Below are 19,478 nucleotides of genomic sequence, written 5' to 3'. Positions count from 1 at the left end.
GAAGTCTTTCGTTTTATACTCAGTTATTTGGAGCTCCTGCTGATTCACTAGTCGTCATTATAAGGATAACAGATGTGAAACAGAGCTTCTTATATAGGGCAGGAAGTATCAAATCTAAGCAGGAATTCAGGAGTGATAGGAAAAGGCTGTAGAAGAACTAGATGCTTATTAAATTACACACAAAAAAAACAAAACTTTGATGATGCAAATTGTACCAGCGCTGAACTAGTCAGGATAATCCCTGGCTGCTAGAGTTTGGAGGAATAAGGGAAGAGCACCTGGCACAGGGGCTGACAGAATATAGGAGTGGAGTGGCATGGCTCAGTGCACGTAGGTTGATATATTTTGAGAAAAATGGAATCAATGTGGCCGAAGTGAGAAGTTCATTAGAAGACCAGAGAGGCAGTCAGAAGTTTGGAAATTCTGAACTGTCTGGTTACAGAGGATCTGAAACCCCATGATAGGATTACAGCTTTTTTTCTCTCTCTCCTGCAGGGAGTGGGTGTGCGGCTCTGATGAGGACGTTGGGAACATGAGTGTGACATTAAAAAAAAAAGGGGGGGGGCTTTGGGAAATTCCATTACAGCACCTCTGGAGTTAATCAACACAGAGAAAATTGAAAAATGCAGTGTGGTCGGAAGATTAGGTAATGATGGACCTGTCCTGGGTTGGAATTGGCGGTGATAAATTGTAATGGAATGTTTGGAAGAGTCATTTGAAAAAGAGAAACATTTTGAAGGAAGCGTTTATAGGACCTGAGAACTCACTGGGTGTCGTGAGTGACGTGTGAGCAGGTCTAGACGGATTCTGGGACTCTGAGCTTAAGCAATTTGAAGGACAAAATGAAAAAGTCCGAAGAGGCAACTGACTTAGAGGAGGCAAAGGGGAGAGAAGTTGTAAGCATGTCGAGAAATCCATGTGACAGTCCTAGTAAAGTTTGGGGAAAGCATGGGTCAAAACTTAGAAGAGAAATAGATTTGGGGGTCATCACCCACAAAGATGTGTTTGCTGAAATTATGAAAGTTTGGGAGATTTCACAGAGAGAGGGAGGGAGGAGGAGGAGGAGAGAAAGAGAGAGAGAGAGAGACAGGGAACTTTTGGGTTTGCAAATATTAAGAATAGGCCTGAGACTAACAGAAAATTAATTTTTTCTTTGCTTCAAAGCATCTTGTCAATAAAAATTGCTGTGCTGAGTACCTTTGAAACCACCATTGCTTGGGCAGTGGAGAAAGAAAGCAGTTTCCAGAGCCTAAGGAATTAGTGACCTCTCAGAACATGGAAATCTTGCTTATTGACTCTGCTTTAAAGGAAATAAAAGTCAAAACAGAGAAATAAAATAAGTATTTTGGAGTAATAGTATAGTCTGTGCTTTTGATAGGAGACATAAACTGATGTTATATAAAGGAGAAAATATTAAAGACACTAAGTAGAGTGTGCTCCATTTTAAAAGGTAAAAAAATCTAATATTAATAAAACAAAATATGGGCCGGGGATTTAGCTCAGTGGTTCTGCCACCTGCCTTGCAAGCGCAAGGTCCCATGTTCAATCCCTGGTACCAAAAAAAAAAGAAAGAAGAAAAAGAAAAAGTCACAAAAATAAAACAAAATATGACTTCTACCAAGATGTAATAAGTAGAGATAATGGTTGAAAACTATAGGAAGAAACTACTATATCGACATTAACAGGAATATTTAGAGGATGGGACTTAGTAGCCTATGAACTAAACATTGTCAGGTATATGAAAAACAGGATTATGCACTGACGTAAAACGTGGAAAAAATTTAACCTCCTGAAGACCCAGCACCATTTGGGAGCATTCATTTGAATTAGGAGAGCTAACCGACTTCTTGCTGTGCTGGAACTTTCCCATGGCTTCCTGGAAAACACCTTTCTAGGAAGGGTTTTCAGAGCCCTTCTTGTCTCAGCATTCCATGTCCCCATGATGAGTCAGCCATGGCTTTTCAGAGCATGAACTGGGGAAGAGGCAGCTCGCAGGACCTCCTGGCAACTATGAGTGTGAAAGAGCCCAGCTTCTTAGTGGGCCTTGGGAAGCTTGGTTTTCCTAGACTCGTATGTTGCAAGCGAGCAAGGTGGGAGGTTATAGCCAGGCCGCTGGACATGCTTACTCGGGTGTTGCTCAGTTTTTCTGAGACAGGCTACTTCTTCAATACCTGAGAACTTGTGAAAAATGCAAATTCTCTGGCCCCCTCCCAGACTTAGTGAATTGGAAACACTGAGAGTGGGACCCAGGATTACATTTTTAACAAGCCCGCTGGATGATTCTCTTGTGCCCTAAAAGTTGAGAATCACTATAGATAATTCTGGTCAAGTATACTGACATAGCTCATGAGCAGTATAAGATATGAAGAAAGGCAGTCTGAAAGGTTAGTATCGATTTTTACAAATTCAAAAAGCAAAAATGAAAAAGTCATCTACAATATTATATGCCACCAGGAGCTTATCCAAGTTAACCAAGGCGGATGGCCGTGGCTGGTTGGGCTGAATTTTTTGCCAATTAGTGAAAAAACAAAACAAAACAAAACAAAACAAAAATCCCTTTACTCCAGGGAGTGCTTAGTTGAAGAGAAACTAGGTTATGAGAAGGTAAAAGTATAATAAAGTACCTCTTCCAATGGATAGTGAAACCACACAGTAAGCAAGACAGGTCTAGGTTGCAGCGTTTAAAGGCTAACTGTAGATAATAAGTGGTCTGGTTACCTTTATGTCCATAATCACACACATCTGAAAGTCATATGACTGTGTTGCTCTAGCAAACCTTTGCAATTCTAACTTATCTTTCAGGTACTACTGGAGAGCTCTTTCACACTAACCCAAAGGTGAGGCTAATGGGTACTGGTGTCTTTAAAGATGGCAACAAAAGGAGAGCTGGCAACTCAACCACAAAGAATGAGAAACTAGAGGCATTTATAATTAAATGGATGCACGTTGAGGCCATACTCTTAAGTGAAATAAATAGGACACACATGTGTAATACCAAATAGTTTCTCCGGTGTGATAAAGTGAAAATGTAAATTAGGACTATAAGGTATAATAGATAATGTGAAATAAGACTATAAGGCATAATAGATAATGTAAAGGGGGAAGGGGACGCGGGAGGGGTAGGGAAAAAGAAAGAAGGGAATGGAATTAATATGAGGAAAATGTAAAAATGGAAACAAAGTCTTTGTAGATAGGTAGGGTGGAGGGGTTGAAGGGAGGGCAGGGGAATGGGGAAAAAATAAGAACCAAGATGGATTATGTAAAAGTGCAGATTTCCAATGATGAATATCATTATATTGTATACCTTAAATGTACCAATACAATGAATTAAAGAAAAAAAATTATTTTGAACCAGGGTATCTCCTACATGAGAGTTTGCACAGGCTAAGATGAACCTGCCATTGTCCTGTCTCAGCCTCCCAGAGTGATGGGATGAAAGGCATGTGCCACCAAGAGTCTTGATCAAGACTTGTCACAATCAGGCTCGCCAAGCAAAGGATTTTCAGTGGCACCAAGAGCACCTCACATTTATGAAAGGAGGGTAAATTGAGAGCCCAAACTCCAGCTGTCTCCATCTGCTCCAAATATACAAAAAATATTTTCCGTTTTCTGCCTAGCTATGAGGTGGCGCCTCTGCAGGAAGATCGGGAGATTGCATTATTGCATTCATCTTTATTTTGCTGGGGCAGAGGGAGGGCATAAAAATCACCCAGGAAGTACAAGGAGACTTTGGCTAACATTGTGGGACTCTCTTCATAATTTTATTTGTGTTTCTGTTTTGTTTTTGCCAAGGCCTGTCAGCAAGAAAGTGGCTGTACTTAGGTTTTATTTACCTATTCATATTTATTTTCTTTGCTGGAAACCAACCAAGACAACTGCATTACAGTGACTCAGGTGAGCAGCCAGAAGAACTGGGTGCCTGGGTGAGGCTGACTTCAGGTTTGGTTTAAATTTCTTGTAACGTTTTTTGTTATTTTAATCTATCTTTCACGAATGCAGGGTAAAAAGAGAATGATATTATTCTTCCAGTTCTACTACCTAAATCTCCTTGTGGAGACTTGTTAGATACTCTTTCTTTTGAATACACCAAACATCAGAAAACTTAAGAAATAGTGGAAGGAAGGAAGGGAGGGAGGGAGGGAAAGAGGGAGGGAGGGAAACAGATAATGAACTGTTGACTTAAAGCTTAAAACTGGCAAAGGGGGCAGACTAACAACCCTTGAATGAATAGGGCAGCCTTAGGAAATTTTCACACTTCATGGTATGATAGAGTTATAGCTCCCACAGTTGCAATCTATAACTCTGATATTCTTGTTTTGTAAGAAGAATCCACTTGATATCTACACAAGTAAATTTCTTAGGCAAATTTATCATATATAGTATAAATCTTCAAGTGATCTGAAAACTAGACAGTTCAGTGACTCTTGCCTGTCTATGAGTTTCTGTGCGTGTGAGTGTGGGTGTGAAAGTGATCTAAGATTAGAATGACATTCTCTGGAGACCAACCAATAAGCTGCTCCTGAGATCTAAGTTTTGGTTTACGGCAGAGTCCCTTGCTTGTCCTTTGGTGGTGTTCCCTAGGGAAAACACGGACACTTGTGTGTCCCATCTGTCTTGTGTTCCCTGGATTATTTTTTTCTCACTCTTGTCCTGGGAAAATGAGTGTTATAAGCCTTTCTGATGAGGCCTCCAGCATATTCCACTATGAATCTTTGTGACAATCTAAGAGTGCTTTTCTGGGCAATTAGTCCCATATAATTTTCCTAATTATATGTTTAGTTCTGACGTGTTTCTCTCCAAAGTTGGTGTTCTAGTTGTTTATTTGGTTCTGAACCCAGGGTAGAAGGATTCTGTCATGCTGCAGGTGACCCCAGGGAGCCCAGGGGGACTCCTGCTAAAGCACTTCTCAAAATCTTTTTTTTTCTCTCATTGAGTTTATTGGTACATTTTAGATATACAGTGCAGTTACATTCGTCATTGGGATCTTGTACCTTTACATGACAGGTCTTGGTTCTCATTTTTTCCCCTTGTCCCTGCCCTCCCTTCACCCCCTCCTCCCCTCCCCATTTACAAACACTTTATTTCCATTTTTTCATATTTTTTTCTTTTCCCTTATTACCTCTCCCCTCCCCCACCCTTCCCACTTTCCCTGCACCTTTAGCCCTTTTCTTCCTATTTCACATTGTCAATTATAGAATTAAGATCTTATATACTATTATAGTTTGTTCACACCAGAGAAACTATTCGGTATTTACACATGTGTGACTTATTTATTTCACTTGAGTATATCCTCAACATGTATCCATTTTCCTATGAATGAATCTAATTTCTCATTCTTTATGGCTGTAACAGCTAAAACTTGGAAACAGCCCATTTGCCCATCAGTCGGAGACTAGATAACGAAGATATGGTTTTTCAAAATCTTTATGTAACACAGAAAGCCAGCTTTCTTTCTTTCTTCTTCATTCTCATCATCCCTTTTAAAGAAAATAAATATGGATTTAACGCAGAGAAATATTTTGTTATTTTTTAATGATGCTCCTCCAGTTTAGTACCTTTGCTAACATTGGTTGGCCTCAGGTAAAAACCAGTGAAAGGCTGTTCCCAGGCAGAGTCCTTTTGATGATGTAACATGTTTATTCTGAGAACTTCTAGTCTCCACTTGGAGAATCCTTAAGTAAAACACCATCTACCACATAGCAACATCTATTTAGAATTTGGGAGGCCCTTCAAACTTCATTCACTTTCCCCTAAATGAAACATTTACTAAGTTTTACTTTCCAATGTCCCGATCCTCCTGGTGACAATGGATTTATCAAAGATTAATTAGGTAAACTTATCCGTGCTAATGTGGCAGCGAATCTGTCACTCCTCCTTCATAAACCCTAACTCATTTCACACGGTCCAAATTTGCTGGAGACCACAGAGGTGACTGGCAGCAGCAAGCTTCTACTGACAGCCACAGAAGGCAGGTGTGACCACGCAGGGTTTCCAACACTCACACCGGGGACACCAGCCTGTTGATGGTTGCCATCCCTCCTAAGATGGAGTTATTTATTCCTGGTGACTAACAGGTTATTTGCTTTGTGCCACACTATGGGGTCACTTTCCTCAAGATTTGTGTGATGAGAGCCGGGCGTGGTGGCACACACTTGTAATCCCAGCACTCGGGAGGCTGAGGCAGGAGGATCACTGTGAGTTCGAGACCAGCCTGAGCTACATAGTGAGTTCCAGTCAGTCTCAACTACATAGTGAGACCCTGTCTCAAAAAACAAAAAAAGAAAAAAATGTGTGATGCGACTCAGAGAATAAATTGAAAAGGTATTTTGTAGTTTGTAATGGACATTTTTACATGGCTCTGTTTTTGGTACACACGAGCAGTTCTACCAATTCTGATACTGACTTTGCTTAAGAAGTTATGGACTCAATGACTTATTCCCTTCCATGTTGAAAAGAAGTAGAAGAATTATTAATGCAAATATCCAAATGGTTTTATTTTTTTAAATTACTAGATATATATTTAAAGTTCTTGGCATCATTCCTCACTTTTAGTAAATCTCTAGTTAAATGCTTTAAAGAAGTATCACAGAGAGATACTGTGTACACTTCACCTAGTTTTTCTCCATACAACATGTTGCAAAATTTCAATACAAAATTAGAACCCGGATATTGACATTGGTACAGTCCACTGAATTTATTAGTCTTTCTGATATTACTTGTATATTGCCAATTGCACAGATAATACATATACATTTGTCAGTGCAGTTTTATCACTTGTAAGGATTTGTGCAATTACAGCTAGAGATGAGTTACGGTACAACTCCATTACCACAATGATCTCTTGAGTTGTTCATATTTTTAGATGATTGCTTTGTGATGTTGGGTTTTGAAGGTCTTTATATATTTTAGATGCTAGCTTGTTATGTATGCAGTTTTCAGACATTCTCTCCAAATATGTAGCTTCTTTTCATCCTCTTCATAGGACCTTCTGCAGAGAAAATCATTTCAATACTTATAAGTCCAACTTATCATAGTTTTCTTTCATGAATTGAGCATTTTGTACTGTATAAATACTCCTTGCTTAATTCTCCAAAAAGTTTCTGCTGTTTTGTAAAAGTTTTATGTTTTACACACAAGTTCATGGTCCATTTTAGTTAATTTTTTTTCTAAGAGCTCAAATCCCATTTTATTGCTTAATATATTTGCATAACTATCTTAGTTAATTTTTAAGCCAGGTGTGTCGTTTATGTTAAGGTTCATTTATTGACAAATGGTATTCAATTGTCCCACTGCATTTGTTAAGATTAACTTTCCTTGCCTTTGCACATTTTTTTCAAAATTAAAATAGTTTTATTCATGTGGATATACTCCTGTGTTTTCTATTTTGTTTCACTGAATTATTCCTCTGACAATATTGCATTATTTTCTTACTGTATCTATAGCATAAGCCTGAGGTACTGAGTCTAGGGATTCCTCTCATTTTATTATTCTTTGTCAAGATTATTTTAGACATTCTAGAATCCATACCTTTTTATGTAAACTTTAAAATATCTAAAAAGTTGTTGAAACAATTATATATCCAGAAAAAACTAATAAAATAACCTCATTTACAAAATAAAAAATACTTATGAGTAAATTTAACCAAGGAGATGTGAAATCTGCATACTAAAAACTATAAAACATTGGTTAAAGAAAATGAAGGCAACACAAATAAATGGAAAGATATTTCCTGCCCACAGATTATAAGAATTAATACTGTGAAACTATTCACAATAGTCATAGCAACCTACAGACTGATGGCAATCTCTGTCAAAATCTCAATGTCATTTTCATAGAAATGAAAAAATACTTACTAAAAGTTGTACATAACTGAAGAAAAGAGTCAAAATAGTCCAAAGCATCTGGGGTAAAAAGAACAAAGGTGGAGATATCATATTAACTGCTTTCAAAACATACTACAAATCCATGGACATAAAGGCAAATTCCAAATGATCTCTCTTATATATGGAATCAGAAAAGGTGAACTCATAGGAATATAGAAAGGTGGTTATCAAAACTTGGCAGGGGGCAGAATGGGAAAGGAAGAGTTGTTGGCCAATAAATTAAAAAATTGAGGTAGAGAAGATATATATATTTCAGTAGTCTGATGCACAGCCTGGTGGCTCTAGTTAATCATGCATTGAGCCTTTCAAAATTATTAAAAGAGTATGTGTTAAACATTGTCACTGCAAAGATATGGTAAGTATGTGAGGTGCTAGATATGTTAGTTTAATTATTCCATATGCATACAGTTATCATAACATCCCACTGAAAACCATATATTATTACTTGCTAATGAAAAAATTGTTGGAGTTTTGATATTGACAGAAGTTGCATTAATCCTACAAGCCAGCTGAAGAAAGCTGACATGTTTATTATGTGAAGTCCCAAAATCTGTGAACACTCGAGGTGTACTGGTGTACACTTATAGTCCCAGCACTCTGGGAGGCTGAAGCAGGAGGACTGCAAGTTTGAGGTCATCCTGAGCAATCTAACAACTCAGTGAGACCCTGTCTCAAAATGAAATAAATAGACAGACAGGCAGATAGTAAATAAATAAATAAGGTTCAGGGATGTAACTGAGTGTGGAGGCTCTGATTTCAATTCCCGATACCGCTTTTAAAAAGTCTGTAGACATTTAGTCTTTTAATTTCCTTTATCAGTGTTTTTATCTTCATGCTTCTTGTCCTGTATATTTTTGTTAACTCTTTACCTCAGCATTTAATTTTCTTTTTAATGACTACAAAAAGTATTTATTTTATTGGTTTTTGTCTATTGTTTCTTATTACACAGAAATAAGACTAACTCTTGTGCATTGATCTTCTATCCAGTAATCTTGCTAATGCCACACTTACAGAAGAATTTTTATAGATTCTAATTTTCTTTGTAGATAACCATGCCATTTTCCACTTGGAAATAGGGCATAATGTTGTTTTTTCTTTGCAGTCTGTGTGCTTTTAGTACTTTTTTTTATAGTTTTACATTACTACATTGACTAGAACTTCCAGTAAAAGTAAGGACAAGAGAGGTAACACAAATGCTGAATATAAATGTTGAGCATTCTCCGCTTTGCCTATTGTTGATCTTAAGGGACAGCATACACCATAGCTTTTATCATAAATTTATCATTTTTTGTCAAATATGTTTTCTTTGTACAGTGATAAGGTCTTATATGCTTTTTCTTAGTTCTGCTTGTTCACATGATGGACTTCATTGAATTTTAACAAATGTTGGAAGAGTTTTGTATACCTACGATAAAGCCCTCTTGATCATTGTACGTGATCCTTTTTATACACTGTTGCATTCTATTTGATAATATTCTGTGAAAGACTTTTGCTACTGTATGCATGAAAGATATTGTCTGCAGGTTGTTCTTTTGTTTTATTTTTGCTACAGTTTTTGTTTGGTTTTCATTTCAACCATGGTAATGCTGTTCTCATAAAATGATTTGGAAAATGTTTTTCCTTTTCAATTTTTGAGAAAAGGTTGGATAGGATTGGTATTAATATTTTAAGTGTCAATATTTCCCAATGAAGTCACTAGGCACAAGCATTTTGTTCAGGAGATTTTAAATAAAAATTTTAATTTCTTTAGTATCATAATACTATCGAAATGATTTACTTAACATTGGTTGAGGTGTGGTTCTTTATGGTTTTTGAAAAATTGGCCAATTTCTTATTAATCATATTTTTGAGGGTAAATAGTATTTTCCTTTTTTTTTTTTTTTTTTTTTAAGATACTGGGGATCGAACTCAGGACCTCCTTGAGCTTGTGAGGCAGGCGCTGTGCCACTGAGTTAAATCCCCTGCAGTATTCTCTTAAATTAATAACTATATGATTACTACAGTATCAAAAATCATATCTCTTGTTTTACCCCTGATATTAGTAGTTTGTGTCTTCTCTCATTTTGTTTTTGCAGTCCAGCAAGAGGTTTATCAATTTTAAATTAATTTTTAATAATCATTTTTGTTTCATTGTTTCCCCTTATGGTTTAGCTCTAAAGTGTCCTCTTTCTTTTTTTTTTTTCATTGAATGTATTGGTACATTCTTGGGACACAGTACACTTACATTCATCGTTGGGATCTTGGACCTTTACATGACAGGTCTTGGTTCTCATTTTTTCCCCATAGCCCTGCCCTCTGTTCACCCCCTCCTATTTACAAAGACTTTGCTTCCATTTTTTCATTTTCTCATATTTTTTCTCTTCCCTTATTTCTAAAATGTCCTCTTAAAGTCTCATGTATTGAGAGATTGGGCTTTTGGAAAAGTGGTTGGACCTCAAGGGTGATGTACTCATCAGTGCCTCAGTCCATTAACCAGTTCACAGTTGAGTTGCTGTAAGGAGGAGGGGCTGGTCCAAGACAGGTCTCTGGAGCCTTACCTGAAGGGTGTGTTCTCCCCAGCTCCTCCTTTCCTCTTCGCTTCATTCCTTTCTGCTGTGGAGTTACTGTCTTGCAACCACCAGCCATGGACTAAATCCTCTGAAACCATGAGCCAAAGTAAACCTGCCCTCCTTTAATCTATGGGTGTCAGTTATTGTGTCCCAGAAAAGGGAAAGCTAATACATTTCCTTATTGTCAACTTCATTAGTTTCTGCTCTTGTCTTTGGTACCTCCCTATTTATTCTGTGCCTGGTATGTTCTTATCTTCTTTCTCTAGTTTCTTGATGTAGAAACTTAGATTAATGATGTGAGATCTTTGCTCTAATATAAGCATTTAGGGTGACAGATTTGCTGCACACTACTGCATTAACAGAATCCAAAATTTTAATGTTTTATTTTCATATTAATCTGCCCTATGAAATAGCCTTTGAGATTTTCTCTCTGACTCATGGATTATTTAGAAGTATATTCATTTTCTAAGTGTTTACAGATTTTTTAATTATCCTGCTAATTGGTCCAAACCTTTGTATAATTTCAATCTCTCTTCTTCTTTCAATCTCTCTTCTTTCTCTCTCTCTCTCTCTTTTTTTTTTTTTTTTTTTTTTTTTTTTTTTTGAGACCAGGTCTCACTGTGTAGTTGAGACTGACCTGGAACTCACTATGTAGCTCAGGCTGGTCTTGAACTCACAGTGATCTTCCTGCCGCAGCCTCCTGAGTGCTGGGTCAGTCTCTTAAGGTATAATTTGCTGTCCAGCATATGAACTCTCTTCTATCTATGCTTTAAGAGGTACTTTCTGTTATTGGTTAAAATAGTTTCTATATGGAAATTAGATCCTGTTGGTAAATCATAACGGTCGTTTCTTCTCTATATTCACTACTTTCTTGTCTATTAGTTCTACCACTTTCTGGAAATGAAGTGTTGACATCCCCAACTATAATAATTGTAGATTTGTATATTTTTCTGCTATACCAGTTTTTAATTCATGTTTTTGGTGGATTTGCACTTAGAATTGTCCTTATTCCTGACACATTGATCCTTTTATCATAATATAATGTCTCTCTTTATTGTTAATAAATTTCTTTGCAATAAAGCTTATCTGATATTGATATAGTAACCACTACTTTGAAATAATGACTATTTCATGAACATCTTTTTCATCCTTTTATTTTCAATCCACCTAGGTAGTTGTTTGGAAGTGAGTTTTTTGTGGATGATAATTGGATCATAGCTATTTTTAATCTTCTCTGTGAATCTCTGACTTTTAGTTGATGTTTAGCTTATTTACATTTAGGATGAGTGTTTATATGTTAAGACTTCATTCTTAAGACTACTGCTTTATTATTTGTTTTCTGTCCAATTCTTTGGTTCTTGTTCCTCTGCCACTCGATTTTTGCTTACTCTTGGCTGCTTAAATATTTTTTAGAATTTCATTTTTATATATTTATAGGTTTCTCAAATTGACTTCATGTCTACATATTTTCTACTGGTTTCCCTGGTATTTACAATGTAGATATGTGACCTATCGTAGACCACTTTTGTTCTGTGGTGCTAGGGGTTTAACTGAGGGACTCATAAATGCCAGGTAAGTGCTTTATCATGGAGCTATACCCACACCTCTGTTATAAAGTATTTTGAGACAGAGTCTTTTCTAAGTTCCTCAGGCTTGCCTTGAACTTGCCATCTTCCTGCCTCAGCCTTCTGAGTAGCTAGGGTTACAGGTGTGTAATGCTGCCCCTGACATAGTAATAACATATATTATCACTTTGAATGAAGTGTGGGAGACACTCATCCATTTTAATTCTCTATGTCAAGTATTTACATCTTGAGTATAAAATGACATTACAAGTTTTGACTTAATCGTCAAATACATTTTGTAGCACTCATAAACAGAAGTGATTGTATATCCATGTTTTTAGTCTTTCTGTTGCTGTTTCTTCTCGGGAGAACTTCCATTATTATCTAATCTTTAAAGATATATCTACTAGTGCCAAATTCCCTTAGTTTTCCTTCACTGGGAGTATTTTTATTTTCCATTCACTTCTAAAGAATAATTTCATGGATGTGAAAATTGTGGTTCATAGTATGTTCCTTTTAGGAAGTGAAAAGTGTTACTACACTTCCTTCTGGAGCTCAGGATTTCATATGATAAACAACCTCCCATTCACATAGGTGCTCCTGTAGGTGATGTCTCTGGATGGATGTTTTATTTCTCTTGATTTTCAGCGTTTAAATTATGTTGAGAACGAGAAGCTAGAGATATTTATAGCTAACTGGATATACACTGAGGCCATACTCTTAAGTGAAATTAGTAAGACACATGTGTAAATGCCGAATGGTTTCCCTGGTGTGAAAACTAAAAGTGTTATTAAGGATCAAATTGTGTAATTGATTAAGTGTAATAGGAAGAAAAGGTCTAAAAGAGTAGAGGAAGTGGGAGGGGTGGGGGAAGATAAAAAGGGAAAAGAAAAAATATGGGAAAAGATAAAACACGGAAACAACATCTTTGTAAACAGGGAAGGGTGGAGGGGGTAAGGGGAGGGATGGGGAAAGGGGAAAAATAAGAACGAAGACCTGTCATGTAAGGTACAAGATCCCGATGATGAATGTAACTGCACTGCATAGCTGAAATGTATCAATAAACTTAATTAAAAAAATTATAATGTGCACTAGCAGCATCTTTAGGAGTTATCTTCTTTGGTAATTCAATTTCTTTTTTAAATCTATAAATTCATTGTTTTAATTGAAGTGGGAAGTTTTCAGCTACTGTTTCATCAAGTACTCCCATAGTTACATTTTGTTTCTCTTCTCAGTCTGAAGCCGTGTTGATGTGAATGTTGGTTCTTATTGCATCATAAGTTTTTCACTCTGGGTCGGTTGCCATGTATTTTTCTTTCTATTTATAGTGTTTAAATCTTATTTTCGGTTTCACTGGTTCCATCCTCATTCATCTCCCCTCTTCTATTGAGCAAATCCATTATTGTTTAAAACATTTAAGTTGCACCTTTTAGTCCTACAGTTCCTTGTTTAACCACTTCTGGTGACATTTTTCTTTTTCAAGACATTTTGCAATGTCTTGTTAAAGTGTCTTTATGACGACTGCATTAGAATCCTTGTCAGCTGTGATTCATCTCAGCGTTGGCATCGATTTTTGACTTTTCTCATTTAAGTTGTCATTATTCTGATTTTTGATCTGTCAGATGACATTTTTATTGTTTTCTGGACATCTGGGCTATTATTTTTAGAAATTCTGCATCCCATCCACAGCTTTTATTTTTTAAGGCAGTCACCTTGTATAGGCCCTGGCCGGCTTTTCTTACTGTAGTTACAGCAGAAACTTCATTTTTTGGAGCTTTTTTAGTGCTATTTGTGTTGCTTTGGTTTCTCATTTTTATAGGCTTTCCTATCCCCTGGAGGAGGATGTCAGAAGGGGTAGAAAGATTATTCTCAGCCTAGATCAAATGGTACCTCTAGGTTAAAGGAAAGTTGAGCCCTTTGTTCTTTGTGAGGATATGTAGGTTTTCTGGTCAAGTACGTGTTGTTAGATCCTCCTTGCTGGTGCCTTCTGGTTGCCTTACTGTTTCTTTGAAGCTTAGGAAGGAGTTCAAGAAATAGGTCTTAAAAGAGTTTCCAGCTGTGGGATTTCTCTTGCTAGGTACTCAGCCTCCTGATTGCTCTGGAAGGATCAGGAAAAGTCTTGGAAAAATGAGGCTTTCCAGATTGGCTGTAACTATGGTGGAGCACTCTTTGCCATCAAGTCACTGGTGCTTTTTTATATGCGAACATAGCCTCAGATCCACTAGGGAAGAAGCATATGTTGGGCTTTAGGCTGTTTGTTAGCAGAGATCTTGCTGAGCTCACGTCATATTGGAGGGAGTCTTGCTGCTCTGGCGAAAGTAAGTTCCTGCCTAGACTACCTGCTACTGCTGGGCCGGGAGTTGGGAGACTCTGAGCCTTAGCTCTTGCTTCTGCTGTGAGTGGGATGTGTGTGACTGTAATGCTCTATCACCGTGCTCTTCCTTGAGTGACTGGGCCCCAGGGGGATCTTCCTTTCTTTTTCATCTTTCAGAGAAAGGCTCTTCTTATTTTTATAGTACATTGGGTGATTTGCGGACTATCACAGCTAATCAGAGGTACAATCAAGTTTGAAATCTAAACCTTTGATTTCTCCATGGGTTGGATAACAAAACTAAACAAAACCTTCTAAATTAGCCATTCATTATTACAGGACTTTTACCACAACTACGATGTAAGTAAATTGAACGCTTTGGCACTATGTATTTTTCTAAAGATTGAAACAGCATTTCCTGCTGAGTCATTATCCAAAGTTAGATCCATGGAAATAGAAGGCAGATGCTACAGGTATATGAGGTAAACAGGGTGGGGTTAGTAAACTACACACCCAAGTGGGGATGAATTTGTTAGGCTTGCTTTTTGGAAGTATGATAGGTAAGGTAACCTGTCTCCGGATCTAGACCAAGCTTTTGAAAACATTAAATAGCCATTTAAATTTTAGGATAGAGCCGGGTGTGGTAGTGCATACCTGTAATACCAGCACTGGGGAGGCTCAGGTAGGAGGATCGCTGTGAGTTTGAGACCAACCTGGGCTACATGGTGAGTTCCAGGTCAGTCTCAACTACACAGAGAGACCCTGTCTCAAAAAAACAAACAAAAATAAATAAATAAATAAATAAATTTTAGGATAGACTTTTCCTTACAAATGGTTTAAACTGGAGTACTCTGTGACAAGTGGTTTTAAAATAAAATGAAAACTGATATAAATCACACTATTATCCAAATCAAACCACAATTGCAAATCCTTCTGTGCTAATTTCACAAATAAGACAGAAACCTCAAGCTGATAACTGAAAACTTGGTTTTCATATTCTTCAGGCAAGATAGTAATCCACCAAGGCATTGCACATTTTATTGGAATGTGAAAGAGAACATCTTTCATGATTAATCTTTCTACAAATAATGTTATGAAACCAGTACTCAAGTTTGAGTTTTATGAAAATATTGTTTATATTACTGAAAAAAATATACATATTAAACAACACAATCACATTTACATATGATCTATCTAAGGAGATTTTAGGAAATCAGACTTAATGAAATGTACCAATTGAAATATAAAATTTCTCCTTTTCTATTTAAGATTTAGTTTAAATTTTTGAGAAAGTAAGTTGTTTTTTATGTTGGTATATTTTAATCACACTGTAAATTTTGATTACACATTACACTTTACAGTTATTTTTAATCCTGTCTGCCAATTTGTCCTTTTCAATTTAATATTTTACCATGGAGTTTCCAGTTTCTGCACATTTTAGTTTTCTTTACTTTTCATGAGGACAATGATATTAATCTTGAACAAGTGGGAAATTTCATGAGATTCTTTAACGTCTTGTGAGTAAGGGTCAAATGTTGGAAAATTTAGAAAAGGTCTTCAACTTCTTTACATTTGCCATAGAGCTGTGTGCTGTTTGCCCAACAAATATTTACTGTGTTTCTACTAAGTGTAAAGCATTGTGGGATGGGAGAGTCTCAAAGATGAGTGAACCAGATAGGATATAGTTTTACAATCTGTTTAAAGAAAAGGGGTGATAAAGAGCCTTCACAAGCAAACATAGGGAGGTCTGTGATAAGTTCCATAAGAAAGATAAAATACTAACAGTTTTGAGAGGGAAGGTCAGGCTGGGGGATCAGAGCAGAGCTCCGTGGAGTAGGGGATCCAAAAATGAGCCTTAAAGGATGGTCTGGACTTCATGAAATAGAGATGGTGACAGATGCATTCCAGGCAGAGGTAGCAGTAACCAAAGGCCACATATAGGGGAGGAAACACACAAGCTGTGGTTGGAAAGTGTCAGCTGTCTTGATGAGACAATTGTGAAGAAAAAAGGTGACAATAGGGAATTAGGTGGAAAAATCTAGTTAAAGGCTTTGGAGTTTTGTTTGTAGACACTGGAGAACGATCACCCTTAACCACAAGAATGCATATCTCAGATAATTTGCTAAGAGAATCTTGCAGAGAACAGAGGCCAGAGAGATTAAGTCAATGAAGCCAGTGATGTGACTATTACCAATAGAGTGACGGCATTGAGGATGGGATGCAAACAACAAATACAAAAACAAAACAAGAGAAGCATAAATAAACTTGGTAGAATATTTGATTTTCTGTGTGCTGGTAGCAGGTAGGGGAGGGCAGTTCTGTAGAAATGTGAGAGTGTCAGAGGTGAGCTGGTTGTGGTGAGGGGAAGTCAGTGACTTAGATTCTATTAGTGTTGAAATCAGATTGATAGGAAATGAGGGTATTGAGGGACTAGTCGTATAGAATGGGAGTTGGGAAACCGGGTTTGATTGGAATTGGGGCTTTCTTCTTTTTTTAGTTCTCAGACAACTTTTTCAATTCAAGTATACTTTTCAGTTAGGGCTCAGATTGTACTTTGGGACCTGCATGCAAAAAGAGCACTTACCCTATACTTGGACTTTAAAGGTCAATGACTACAATTTGCCTTATGGCATGCGTGAAACCTCAAATCACAGATAACATATTAGATCATTAAAGAGGCCAAAAGAGATCATGTGTCTTCATTTCTATCATATATATATATATATATATATATATAAAACCCTGAAAATCTCCTATGCTTCTTCATGTAGTAAAACAAAATGTTATTCAAATTTATTTCTCTCTTGTTCCCATTCACCTCCTTTTAATTTATCAAAGTTGGCAGCTAAAAACAATACGTTTGAATCCTTATTCAGGTCACTTTTGATCATAAAAATATTTATATGTGCTTGTCTTACATTATAAATAACTTTTATGCCAAATTTATACCAGATTCTATGGTGTAAAATATCACCATAGATATATAAGGATTTGTATTTAAAACTAAGTTTTTTCTAAAACTTTCCCCTAATGGCACAGATTTTTACACAATTTCCTCATTTTTGCATAGACAAAATTAATTGTATCTCTGAAAAATAGAAATGTTTTATTTACAAAGAAACAGACATTTGGGAATATCAGCTAAACCATGATATGTAGGCTTTTTAAGGTTAGATCTGTCAGTTTGGTCTTTTTTTCCCTTCAGAACTAGATGGGAGGATCTCTAGCTCCACCCCTCAAGTTTAACCTGTGTCATTTCCTCTTGTTTCCTTCCCATTATATCAGGTTTCCAGTTTGTAATGCGTGTACCCAGAATTGTTTTAAAAAGGAGCCCAGATCTCTAGTCTATAAACATCACTTCCTCTGTCCACTGAATTTATTTAAATGTCTGATACTGAAGCCCAGGGAATTGTTTATACAAACACCCTGGAGTCAAGAGCACTTGCTACCCCCACTTGAAGCTATCCAGAGGTCAATAACATGAGGTAAGACCCCTCATCTGTTATTACGGAGCATCCAACTTCCTCAATCCTTCATTTCCTGACCTTTATTCTTTCAGTTCTCACTCACCTCACTTTATTGTTGAGGCAAGTGAAATGTATGTGGCTGAGTCTAAAAGATATTTTCTCATTTCCCCATTTTCCTATTTATATTCTGTACCTGTTCCCTGTCATCATAGAAATCACCAACTGGCAATGATTTATTTTTTAACCAACTTGGAAAGTTTGTGTGCTTTCCCACTGCAAAGAGATTACTCAATTGTTCAAGGCTTTAACAGATAGAAAAACTTCATGAGAACAAGTTGGATTGAACCATTTTTTTTAATAATATAAAGATAACATAACATGTTTTCAAAAAATGTTCCTAAGTTGATTTGAAAGCAAACAAATAGTCCCTACCCCAATCTATTTCTTGAGGATGGTCTCCATAGGGCAGATGATTTTATTAATGTTTAAAAAATAACATTAAAGTGTATTTAATTTAGGCAACTGATTATTGTGAGGAAAAAAATTACTCCCTGGACCACTTATTTTCCATAGAATTTTTCCTCTCCCTGGACAACAGAATGTCCATCACAATTCATTTTGGCTTTAGGAATGTTTCTCTTAAATTTCACCAGTTCCAAGTCAAAGAGATACTGAATTACAAATCTCTTATGATAGAAACTATTAATGCCATCACAGAATAGAAATTGTATTCCATTTCATACTTGATGTGCTCTACCCATAAGGCAAACCATGCTTGATGTATGGATTTTTCTTCCTAACAATTGCAAAAAAGTTAAGTTCTTCTTGAATGTGATTTCAATCTGTAGGCATGTCATCCCCTGCCACTGATTCTCACCATGAAAGAGCTATCAATCAGTGGACTTCATGATGTGACCTTGGACATTCAGGGTTTTTCCTAATTCCTATTTCTCTGCCAGGGATGTCCTGGTATTTTATTCTCTCGCCCAATGCCTCATGATTGCTTTTTATTTTTCTTTTTTCTCATTGAGTTTATTGGTACATTTTAGGTATACAGTACAGTTACATTTATTATTGGGACCTTGTACCTTTACATGACAGGTCTTGGTTCTCATTTTTTCCCTTGTCCCTGCCCTCCCTTCACCCCCCCTTCCCCTCCCCATTTATAAACACTTTATTTCCATTTTTTCTTTTTATCATTTTTTTCTTTTCCCTTATTTCCTTTCCCCTGCCCTTCCCACTTCCCCTATACCTTTAGCCCTTTTCTTCCTTTTGTATATTGCCAATTATACCACTAGGATCTCATGTACAATTATAGTTTTTCACACCAGAGAAACTGATTGCTTTTTAGAGATTAAGGTTTGGAAGAGATCAGGTCTCAAATCTCACTCATTCACTTAGGGCAGGCCAAGTGGAAAGCCAACTCCCAATAGGTTCCTTAGCAGGGTTGGGCCCTCAGTCTTTCCCTTGTTTTCATGTCTCATTTATGACTCAAAATAAATAATAAAACCATGATTTTTATCTCACTCATTCCCCCAAACAATTTTTTTTGAGTGAGTGGTAACCAGAGCTGAAAGAGTGAATGTCACTGGGAATATGTAATCCCAGATGTTTCATAGGCAGTTCCTAGGTTTTAAAAAAGTGACCTGACTAATTCAGAGCATTAGAGCTACCTTTGTTCAGCTCCTGAAATAATACTATAT

Source organism: Fukomys damarensis, unplaced genomic scaffold, assembly GCF_012274545.1.
Source record: "Fukomys damarensis isolate Sample0158 unplaced genomic scaffold, DMR_v1.0_HiC HiC_scaffold_7, whole genome shotgun sequence".
NCBI lineage: Eukaryota > Metazoa > Chordata > Mammalia > Rodentia > Bathyergidae > Fukomys > Fukomys damarensis.
The sequence above is the reverse complement of the archived record's forward strand: the minus strand, read 5'-3'. Positions refer to the sequence as shown.